Source organism: Mchenga conophoros, linkage group LG15, assembly GCF_057382185.1.
Source record: "Mchenga conophoros isolate Kocher_MC1m ecotype Shallow Benthic linkage group LG15, M_conophoros_male_GT1.1, whole genome shotgun sequence".
NCBI classification, from domain to species: Eukaryota; Metazoa; Chordata; class Actinopteri; order Cichliformes; family Cichlidae; genus Mchenga; species Mchenga conophoros.
Genome location: NC_140540.1, coordinates 7,469,552 through 7,480,622, shown reverse-complemented (window position 1 = coordinate 7,480,622; position 11,071 = coordinate 7,469,552).

The following is an 11,071-nucleotide window of genomic DNA, read 5'->3' as shown; positions in this document are numbered from 1 at the left end:
AATGGTAACATTGCTACTATATATTTAAAGTATATAGAGAACATTTTACATGATTAGTCAGTTGAGATTAGAAAAAAAAAACACAGACCTCTTAATTTAATTATCAGTTTTGATTTCTCAAAATGAATATTTGTTGCTCTTCCCGGTCCGTTATGATTAGACATTAGATTTTTAAGTGTGGCTTGATAAAACTGGTTATTTGAAGCCATCAGCTGTTACCTCTTTTTTTTCTTCTGTTTATTAACTAACTGAGAAAGTCGATGTCAAATAATAATGAAAAAATAAATGATTTTTTCCTGTTATATTGACTAAATGGAGGGACTACCTTTAGTGACTACCTTTTAAATCAACGCTGCATACAAATCAACTGGTAATTTTCCACTTTTGCATGATGCTAGGTTAATTACTGTACGGTTCATGGGAATAGAGAGACACATGGTTCTGACATGCTATTCTGATAATCCCGAACCTGCTTCCTTATCTTGAATCAGACCTCTCCTGCAGCGCTATCGGTTGGGCAATATAACAAACATATTTTGAGCAACTTTACATCGTTTGTGCGCAGTCAGAAATGCCTCACAAATGAAAAGCACGCCTTCCCCCATATGACCATCAGTCTGCCATTCTGGCTCCAATTCTCACCCTACAAAGTCAGCCATTTTGGGGTCTGCAGATGCCAGACAGAGCCCATTTAGGGAGGGGAGCATGTTAGGGGTCGCGCCCTTGTTTACATGGGGAGCCAGAGCTGATGGTTTTAAAATGGCGTCCAGATGGTGACAGAGGCTTGATTGCAGCAGAGAGGGGGGCTTCTGTGTCCCGCCCACTCCTGCTGTCCAGCTACTTTAGCTAAAGCTGCTATCTCTCTATCTGCTCCCTCTTCCCCTTATCATCAAGCTACCACTCCCGTTTTATCACTCCCTCCTCTGTCCGACAGCCATTACCGCGTGTTTCCTCTGTGGATGTGACGCTACACTTGTCTTTATGCTATCTCTGCCATTGTTTCCTCCCATTACACTCATTTAATCTTTTGCTCTTTCTCTTAACTCACACGCTCCCCTGCAAGATGCATGGCAAGAGTGTGTGTGTGTGTGTGTGTGTGTGTGTGTGTGTGTGTGTACGTTATGATCTATGTGATGGATTGGATAACCACCAAAGTGCAAGCTTGAATAAGGGAGCTCTGTATTAAGGCAGAAGGGAGAAAGAAGGAGGTATGCAGTTTGATGAATGGAGACAGAGGAAGGTATGAAGCAAAGGCAAGAGAGAGGGAGAGGTGTCAGTCTGCATCCCTGCTTGATTACTTCAGAAGGAGGTGGGGGGGGGGGGGGGTGAGAGAGGACGAGGATGGGAGAAAAGAAAGTGAAACTGAGGAAGGGGGAAACTGGCGGGGGGTGGGGGGATTGAGGTGAAGATGATGAGGGGAGGAGATGGGGAGGGAAGCTCAGTGGAGGAGAGTGGGGGAGGAATAAGAGGGCGGACCGCATTAGATACAGATGTTGTGATTGTGTTTGTGTCAGTGTGAAATATGATTAGTGTTCTCTCTCATTAGGGAGCTGATCACCCTCTTGCCTGCCACACACACTCACACACGCACACAAACAAACAGACACAGACACACACACACACACAGTTACAGTGGAGAAAGCAAAGCTGCTAAATGGGTAAGAACCTTCAGATGTGTTGAGTGTGACCCGTGTGTGTGTCTGCAAGCCTGCTTTTTGCACATTTTGACTTGTGAATGGGCTCGTCTGCATCTTAGCGTGCGCGTGCACACGTGCGATGTCTCGGATTTTTGTGTGCGCACGCCGACAAGTGTACCTTCTCTTCCCACCCCCCCTCCACTCCCGTCGTGGTAGCTGGTAAGTGATTCCACAGGCTGTTGGCGGAGCTCCAGCACGGCTCAGAGTGAGGGAGAAAAGTGAAGGGAATGGAGAGGAAAGGAGCAAACAGAAGCGTGTGGGAGAGAGGAAGAGAAACAGTGAGAGAGAGGGAGGCAGTGGCTGTGTAATTAGTAGCAGGTTTTCGCAGCCCTCTGCTTCTGTTTAATTAAAAACTGAAAGAGGGAGAGAGGAAACAAGGAAGGAGAGGGAGTCTGCAAGAGTGGAAAAGAGTTTTGCATAGTTATTCTGTTTTTGCCAGGAGCAGGTGCGAGGCTGGCGCTGGGAAAGATGCCCAATAGCTCCAGGCGTCTCCCACTAGGCTTTCGGAAGAACAGTTAAAGGGGTGAACTCCACCAACAATTTCTGATTCAATCTGAAAGTGGTTTTAAAAAGTGAGTGTTTGGATTTTCTCTCATAGTGAATGATGCACGTGATGATACTGACAGTGACACGGCTGACATGAAATAATCAGGGTGATGGTTGGGGAGGCTTTCGGTTTCTTTTTTGAATCCTGCAGTTGAGCAAAAGAGGACGATGATGACTCAGCGATATTGGCGGCAGTCAAGGTGCTGATGAAGAGTTCCCTCCGTCTTCTCTAACCCAGGGCTATGGATCCATATTGCTGAGCACGCTCTTTCTCTTTCACGGCAAAACTCCATCTTTTGTCTCTTTACTCCACCTACAGCCAACTTTGTTCCTGTCATCCATCCCAGCTCGTTGGGGATCACTGCCCTGTTTTTTTTCTATTTCTATTTGTCCTCCCCCTCCCCGACTCTGTCCCGCTGCATCTTTCTTTATCTCTCTCCCTCTGGCCTGCCTCGTATATAGAAGCTTCCATTATCTCAGTTGTTTTGTCACACACTGTTTTCTCACTTTCACACAGTCTTCACCTTAATGAAATGCAGTGGCAGGAGCTGGTGTAGCGTTGCTTTCGCAGCCACACGCTGACGAGAAAATTGATTTTTTCCTCTTTTTTTTTAGTCCTTTAAAGATGCACTGTACCTGATTTGCCACACATATTATCACGTTCGTCACAAAGCGGACTCTTCGCTTTGGATTTATTCATTATAACAAAACTAAAGTCACAGAGGAACCCACGCTGATCAGCTGGAGCACTTCTAGTTTTCATTTTGTCCTGTGTGGATCCTTCTGCAAGCGTTCCTGCTTCATCCCACAGTCACAGGTCATGACTGTTAGGTTTGCTGTTAATTCTAAATGGGCCGTAGCTGCACGAATACGAATGTTTATCATCTTTCATCATTCATGTATTGCTCTGTTTTGGTCTCCACCAACTCACAAGAGAAATGCCACATACTTTAGCCTCAGGGTGCTGTTAGGATGGTTTGTTAGGTAGGTGATATCCTTTTATTCAATGAAAGAAGCGAGAAAGAACTCAAAGAAGAACTCATCAGTACTCTCATTAATTATAAGATTTTGCACAAAGAACTAAAGCGCTCTATTATCCACTCTATATAAACATCTCAGCCAGAGGAACAGGTGGAATTCTAGTGGAGAGGAATGAAGCAAAGCTTTTTGTAAACCACTCACAAGAAATATCCTATCATCTGAACGATCTGACCTGCTGCTTCATTTCTGAGTGTCCTCTGTGCTCATGTAAATGTGTGGGGTACTGTAGCGGTATTTTTTGACCTTTTGGAAATTTCATTTGTGTCTTGTGGTGCCTGTCAGTCAATATAAGAGTAACAACAAAGACATCACAGCTACGTTAGAGACATTGGTGACAAGAAAAGGTGCTGCAGGAATGTAAGCATCATTTTATATAATTTTTATTCAACAGTTACGCTACAAGGTATAAACAGTCTCTGGGTGTGAGATGTTTGCAAAGGTGGTACCCTGTTCCTCTGGTCTGATAGTAGCCGAGATATGCTTGTGACCTTTCCAAAATTGGCTGAAGTGTTTCTCTTCCATTTACTTAATAAATAGTCTACAAACTCTAGCAGCTACTGCTCTGAACAGACAAAAAGAAAGCCGTCTTTTGGCTGCTGATCAGTGTCAGACAGATAAGATACCAACTAAGGAAGACAAATGCATCTCTTATTTATCACCTGTAGGAACATGTCTCTCTGTTCCAATACCTTTAAGTGTGTTTACAGATGTAAACAAGCAGCGCGTGTTAAAAATACTGCTAAAACCAGTCCATCTGAAATCTCCAATTATCAGGGAGAACATGTGCATGTAACTGCATCCAGAGACAGTGATAATTTATTACAAGCACTTTGCTTAGTAATGTGATTTATTATTAACGCTAAAAAGCTTTAATACATATACACAGAATCACAAATATATGCCTTAAATATAGATGTGTAGATAGTGTTTAATTCATTTGTCCAGGTTGGACACTATACTGTGTTTGTATTTGGTGGATTTTCAAACACCGGAAGCTGTTGGCTTCATTATTACTGTATGTTAGCTTCATTCCAGTAACACAACCAGGACACACACAAAAATGTGCATTTACAAGCACAGCTTTTTACCTGCTCCTCCACTCTGCTTTCGCCCTTCATTGCTTCTGTTTTTCTTTTGGTCGGTTCAGTGCATTCCCTCAACAAGCCATGTTTTCCTGTTTCATACACCACCCTTTTTTTTCATTGCCAAATGCCTTCGCAGGTTGTCTCTATGATGCGCCCTGCCTCTCTCTCCCATTCTCTTTCATCTTCCACTAAGTCCTCCTGTCTTGAAAAGGCAAATGAGAGCGAGATGAACTGACATATGGTCAGGTAGGAAAATAAAGACAGGAAGAAATAGAAAAAAATAGGGGGAGGGGGCGAGTAAGAGAGGGGAATAGAGGCGCAGGAAAGGGGAGATGTGTTGGGGAGTGAGGAGCAGCTGCCAAAGCCAGTCAGTTGGAGGAGAGTGAGGAGCAGGGAGATAAGGAAGACAGCCAGAGAGCGGGAGCTAGCAGGCACCCGGAAGAAAGACACTGATACCCCCCTCTCACACCCCAATACCACAGCCACCACCACCACCAACACCACCTCCTTTCCCTCTTCCCCTTCCTCCCTCCTCTCTCAGCCTCCTCTACTCCTTTGTGCAGTGTCTCAACGGAGCTGCGTTTGAGTGGCAGGCTGTCACAGATCAGCTAGCAACTAAAGCAGAGGGCTCCGAGTGTGTGAGTGTGTGTGTGTGTGTGTGAGTGTGTATGTGTGTGTGTTTCAACCAAGGCAGGGGGCTGCCAGCCCAAAGCGAACAGATCAGGGGAGAGTCTAAGTGGGTTTATCAGTGCCACCGAGAGCCAACGCACACACACACACACACATCATAAACTTGAGCACACAACTGTCGCACGTTAACACAAAGTAAAGAAACAAAGAAGTGGTGGGTATAAGACACACATGCAGTTGGATTTAGGCATATGCTCACGTGCATACACACACACACACACACACACACATACAGAGCGAGAGAAAGGGTATTAGACCCAACCAAAGCAAACCTGTGAGCGTGAAAGCGCCTTACTGCCTGCCTGCTAGCAAGAGATGTGACTGGATTCTTAAGCAGCAGCCAGCTAGAGAGTGAGGGCTGCTACACACACACACACACACACACACACTGCTTATATCCCAAGGTTCAGACGAAGGCTGGTGCTTCATTCTTCTTGTAGCTCGGTGCCTCGGAGCCCCACCATGCTTGTTGAGGTAATGATTAGGTGCGTCTGTGCAGTTGTGTCTGATTTCCCATGGTGTTGTATCTTTATTTTGATCACATTTATTAACTTTTTTTGGTTATTTTAAAGGTGGTAACTTCTCCCTTTTTTGTAGAGAGAGTGTCATTCAGAAAGAAGGAACAGAGGAGGAGGGAACACTAAGCAAGATGTCAGAAGTATAAAGTACACCTCAGCATATGTAAGGGCATGCTGACTGAAGCGGTTTGCTAGATATTGTTAGATATTGTGCCTAAAAGAGCTAAGTACTCAAATCTGCTTCAGTCAATATTTTTAGGTTTGACTGTGTGTAAAGTTAAAGAGGTAGCTTTTAATTATTTCAGTTTCTTTTAGATCTGTGGAATGTTTTAGCCTCCCAACACCCCCCGAACAAGACTATAATTACTTCATGTTTTAAAAAAATAAAGCAAAAAGATTAATTAAATAAACATGTGCATGCATTTCTTTAAAAATGCTGCCAGTAGACCAAGGCTGTAAATATAACGAACATGAGAAAGATGCAAATAATTGCTGAGTGGGAATTTTTGGCACATTTGATGTTTTAACGTCTTGATTGTGCTTCACAATTGTGTGTTTAGGTTATTTGCTGACAAACATTATATGTAAGCCTGAAAGTCATGAAAATGTCTGTGTACTTATAAATGTGGATTTTATTGAAATTAAGATGAGCATGATGAGCTTTTTATGCCAACTAAACCCACAGCAGATAAAACAGATTTGTTGACATATATGGCCTGTATTTATATAGCGCTTTACTAGTCCCTAAGGACCCCAAAGCGCTTTACATATCCAGTCATCCACCCATTCACACACACATTCACACACTATACAGTTAACATGTTTCAGATCATAAACCAAATATTAGGCAAAGATAACCAGAGTAAATACAAGATGCAGTTCTTAAATAATGATTTCATTTATTAAGGGAAAAAGCTATCCAAAACCTGTGTGGAAAAAGTAAATGCCTCTTAAACCTGATAACTGGTTGTGCCACCCTTGGCAACAAGAACTGCAATCAAGCTTTTGTGATAACTGACAGTGAGTCTTTCACATTGCAGAATTGTTTTAATTCAGCCACAGTGTTGGGTTTTTCAAGCATGAACAGCCTGTTTAGGGTGATACTAGAGCATCTCAATCAGATTTAAGGCAACAACAGTTTTTTTTTATTTTGAGCCACTCTGAGGTGGACTCGCTGGTGTGCTTTGGATCGTTTTCCTGCAGGATAACTCGAGTGACTTGAGCTTCAGGGCATGAACTGATGGCCGGACATTCCCCTTCAGGATTTTCTGGTAGAAAGAAAAATTCATGGTTCCATCAATTACAACAAGTTGTCCCGTGAGATGACAATGTGGTGTTTTTAGTCAGCAGTGGGTTTGGTCTTGGACCTCTCCAATAGATGCCATATTTGCCCAGTCATGAACACTAAATTTAACTGAGGCAGGTGAGGCTTGCAGTTCTTTAGATGTTGTTCTGGGCTCTTTTGTGACCTCCTGGATGAGTCACCGATGCGCTTTTGGAGTAATTTTGGAAGGTTGGCCACTCCTGGGAAGGTTCATCACTGTCCCATGTTTTCTCAATTTGTGGATAATGGCTCCGACTGTGCCATTACAACTGTGACACAAAGCCTTAAAAATGGTTTTGTAACTTCTTCCAGACTGACAGATGTCCATGACTTTGTTTCTCAGATGTTTTTGAGTTTCTTTAAAACGTGGCATGACGTGTTGCTTTTTTAAAAAAATATCTTTTAGCCTGTTTCACTCTGTCAAACAGGTTCTATTTAAGGGATTTCTTGATTTAAAAAAATACATTTTGTATTTACTCTGGTTATCTTTGTTTAATATAAATCTGAAAAAGTATGCGTGACATAAATGCAAAAATAAATACATTAAAAATTACATTTAAAAAAATCAGGAAGGGGGCAAATACTCTCACTTTCTATTGTATGTTACGTTAGCGTATGTTCGTTAAAATGCATCTGTGTTTGCATATTTGCCTGACCACGGGTGAACCCTTCCCTCTCCGCAGATGTGGCCTACTGTCATGTCTCTGTGTGCAGCACTCGAACAAGCAGGCCTAATTACGTCTTTAAGTGCATAATTAGGAGCAAGTTAAATTGGCGGGTAGCACACAAGGCACACTCCTGACTGGAAAACACAAATCATGTGTGACACTATGCCTAACATGGCTGTTTACTGCAGAGACGACACGGCAGGCGAAGTTTCTGCAGTAATGCACACATAAGTACAGATTACGCTTCGCTGAAATAAATGCAAAGGCATCTTTACATTAATTTTTTAAAAAGTGAATTAATTAAGGGAGAAAAATGTGGATGTAGGTGTAGGATAGGGGTGCAGGATGCAGCAAATACAAGGTTGTTTGGTCACCTTTGCACCACCTGTACACACAAGTTTTCTTTCTTTTAAACTAATCCTGCATAGTGCATCGAAGAAAATATAGAAACAGATGCTTACATTTAAGAAGCGCAAATATTTGTTTATTTTTCTTTTACCTTATTTCTGCACCTTAGCAGCCATTCACACTCAAAACAGCTGCTTTTTTTCCCCTCCAGATGTTCACAGCAGTTTTCAACATAACACAAACACTGCTCTTGCTCTTTCATTCACAGCACTAATACGCATAAATAATGCACACTCCTCCTACTCACACACACACAGAGAGAGGCTCATAGAGGAGATAAAGAAGGACAGAGGGAGGCAGAGGCAGAGGAGAGAGGGGAGAGATTGACAGGGCAGACCTTCAGCCTCTCTCATGTCCACAGAAGGGCTGTTTGTTTAGAGGAAATGACACGTGCTGCCGAGGAGGAAATGATCTGCTTGGCCCCCGTGTAAGATCCTCCCTGGCACCAAGACCACTGCACTCAGCTCTTTTTCTCTCCTCCAACGCACCCTCACCCCACCCCTCCCACCTCCTCTTCCTCCTCCACCATCCCTTTCTTCCCTTCATCTTCTCGGCTCTCCATCCATCGCTCGTCTGTCACGGCAGGAGTGCAGCCAATCCATCACGGGTCGGAGCTGGGCGAGCCGTTAGGGCGTGCGTAGGTGTGTGTGTGGATGTGTGTGTGAATGACTGAATATGTGAATCTGAGTCATGTTTGCGCTGTTGTGGCCCACAGCGAAGACCCAACTGTGCTCGAGTCCATTTGGTGTTTGCATGCAAGCTTTTGTACACAAACACACACATACACACACGCTTCCTCGCTCTTTCACCTTTAATAAACAGTGTGACTGGTGCCTGTGTGTTTGTGCATGACACCACGGAAGTGCACCAGCCCTGCCTTCCCCGTGCTCTGCTCACAGATTGTTGGACCATAGCAGGCTACAAAGGAGCACATCACGCTGGGATACAGACTTATGATGAAATATCAAATCATGTAGTGGAGGAGTGTGTCTGCGTGGGGGCTTGCCTGCACACACACACACACTCATGTACACCTAATCGAACTGTTGCTGTATTCAACTGAAGGTCTCCCACTGAGTCATTATGATCTGCTGGTAGCAACAAGGCAGCATTACAGACGGCATGTTGTTTTATTTACATAATACATCTCCTTTAGGCCGCTGATGTGGTCTCTGTAAAATCACTTTGGATTTATGAGGCCACTTTCACGCTTGTTACCACAGGAAATATGAGTGTCTATCAGCGTGTGTTAGTGAGGAAAAGAGTCCTAGCTACGAGCAGCACTGACAGCTTCACACAGGTCGCTCGTGCTTTGTTTTTTGGTGACAGTGAATTGTGGCTGTGTGCCGAAAGCCAAATTCAGCCCAATAAAACATACTGAAGCTTTGTGAGGAGTGTGTGTGTGTGTGTGTGTGTGTGTGTGTGTGTGTGTGTGTGTGTGTGTGGACATGCACGTACTTGAGTGTATGTTGCAGGTTAACCATAGAGTAGATCTTCAGAGTTTCCAAGCCATCAGGGGCACACTGGGATCAAGCTAAGCCCAGCGGGGAGCTCTTGGCTAGGCATCAGTATGCACCACCACAGCCGCACTGTGCTGGCTTTCATCAGTCGAATGTGTGCGAGTATGGGTGTGTGTGCGCGTTGTTAAGTACCTGAGCGCAGATCAAACGTGTTTGTCTGTAATTAGTTCATATAAAAGCATTAGTGTGTGTTTTTGTGTCCATGTGCTCATGAATGTGCACATGATTTTGCCTGTAAAGGGCTCATTAATGCTGTGAGCTGTGTGGTCATAACCGTGATCAAGAGGCAGAGTGATGCTCTTTGTCCAGAGTCCTGATAGAATTAAGTGGTCAGCTGAGAAGCAGGTCACAGCATCCAATGACTGAAATCCCATTAAAACATTTCATATGATTGCGTGTGACCATGTTCAAATCATCCAAACAAGGGTGTGACTCTGGGCACAAGAGGTGATCATATTTAGCTTGAAGATAAGACGTGCTACAGCAGCCAAGACAAAGCATGCAGTGTAAGTATCTGAACATATCATCCTCGTCTTGACGTCCAAAAGAGCACCCCGGTCACTTTTTCACAATAGATGTCTTATTTTTAAAAGATGTTATCAGGCCAGGCCTATTAACATTTACTTATCACTTTAAACACAGCACAAGTGTGCAGTGTATGAAAGAAGAGGCACACGCTGTAACATTAGGACAGTGCAAGTCAATCATACAAATCTGTGAGTTGGTTAGCACGTTAGTGAATACCTATAAGCACTTTCACCCTCCCTAAACCAAAAGAGCTCTCTAGTCTGGGAGAGGGAGGGCACAGCTTTCCCACCAGTACGATGAAACACACACACACACACACACACACACACACACACACACACACACACACACACACACACACACACACACACACACACACACACAAACACACACACACACACACACACACAGAGTGGGAGATCCTCCCATTGTCCCATTGTTTAATATATGGAGCCAACCAAATTGTTTATAAGTAGGGAAATTTTACTGGGGTTAAAACTGACACTGGTTTTGCATGTATCTGAAATACTGTGGATACTCTGGCTTCCTCCCACAGTCTAAAGGCAAGTCTGTGTCTCTGTGTTAGCCCTGTGAGAAACTGGCAACCTATCCAGGGTGTACTGCAGCTCTTGTCCTATCACAGCTTAGTTAGGCTCCAGCCCTTCTTCTTGAATTGGATAAAGTGGGGATAATTGTGGAAATCCTGTTGTTTAAATAGTGCCAATTCCCAACAACAGCTTTATACTGTAAGGTACAAAACTTACAATATTACAAAGGAACCTCAACAATCACATGACCCCCTATGAACAAGAACTTGGCTAGAGTGGGAAGGAAAAACTCCCTTTTAACAGGAAGAAACCTCGGAAACCAGAAACCTCAGGTAAAACAGGCTCACGGATGGGCAGCTGTCTGCTAAGACCGGTTGGAGGTAAGGAGAGGAAGACGAAACAAAGATACACTGTGGGAGATAGAGATGAAAAATGATGGATGATTAAATATAGTAGTGTTGTGTAAACACACAAGAAGGGAAAACACATGGTAGGAAG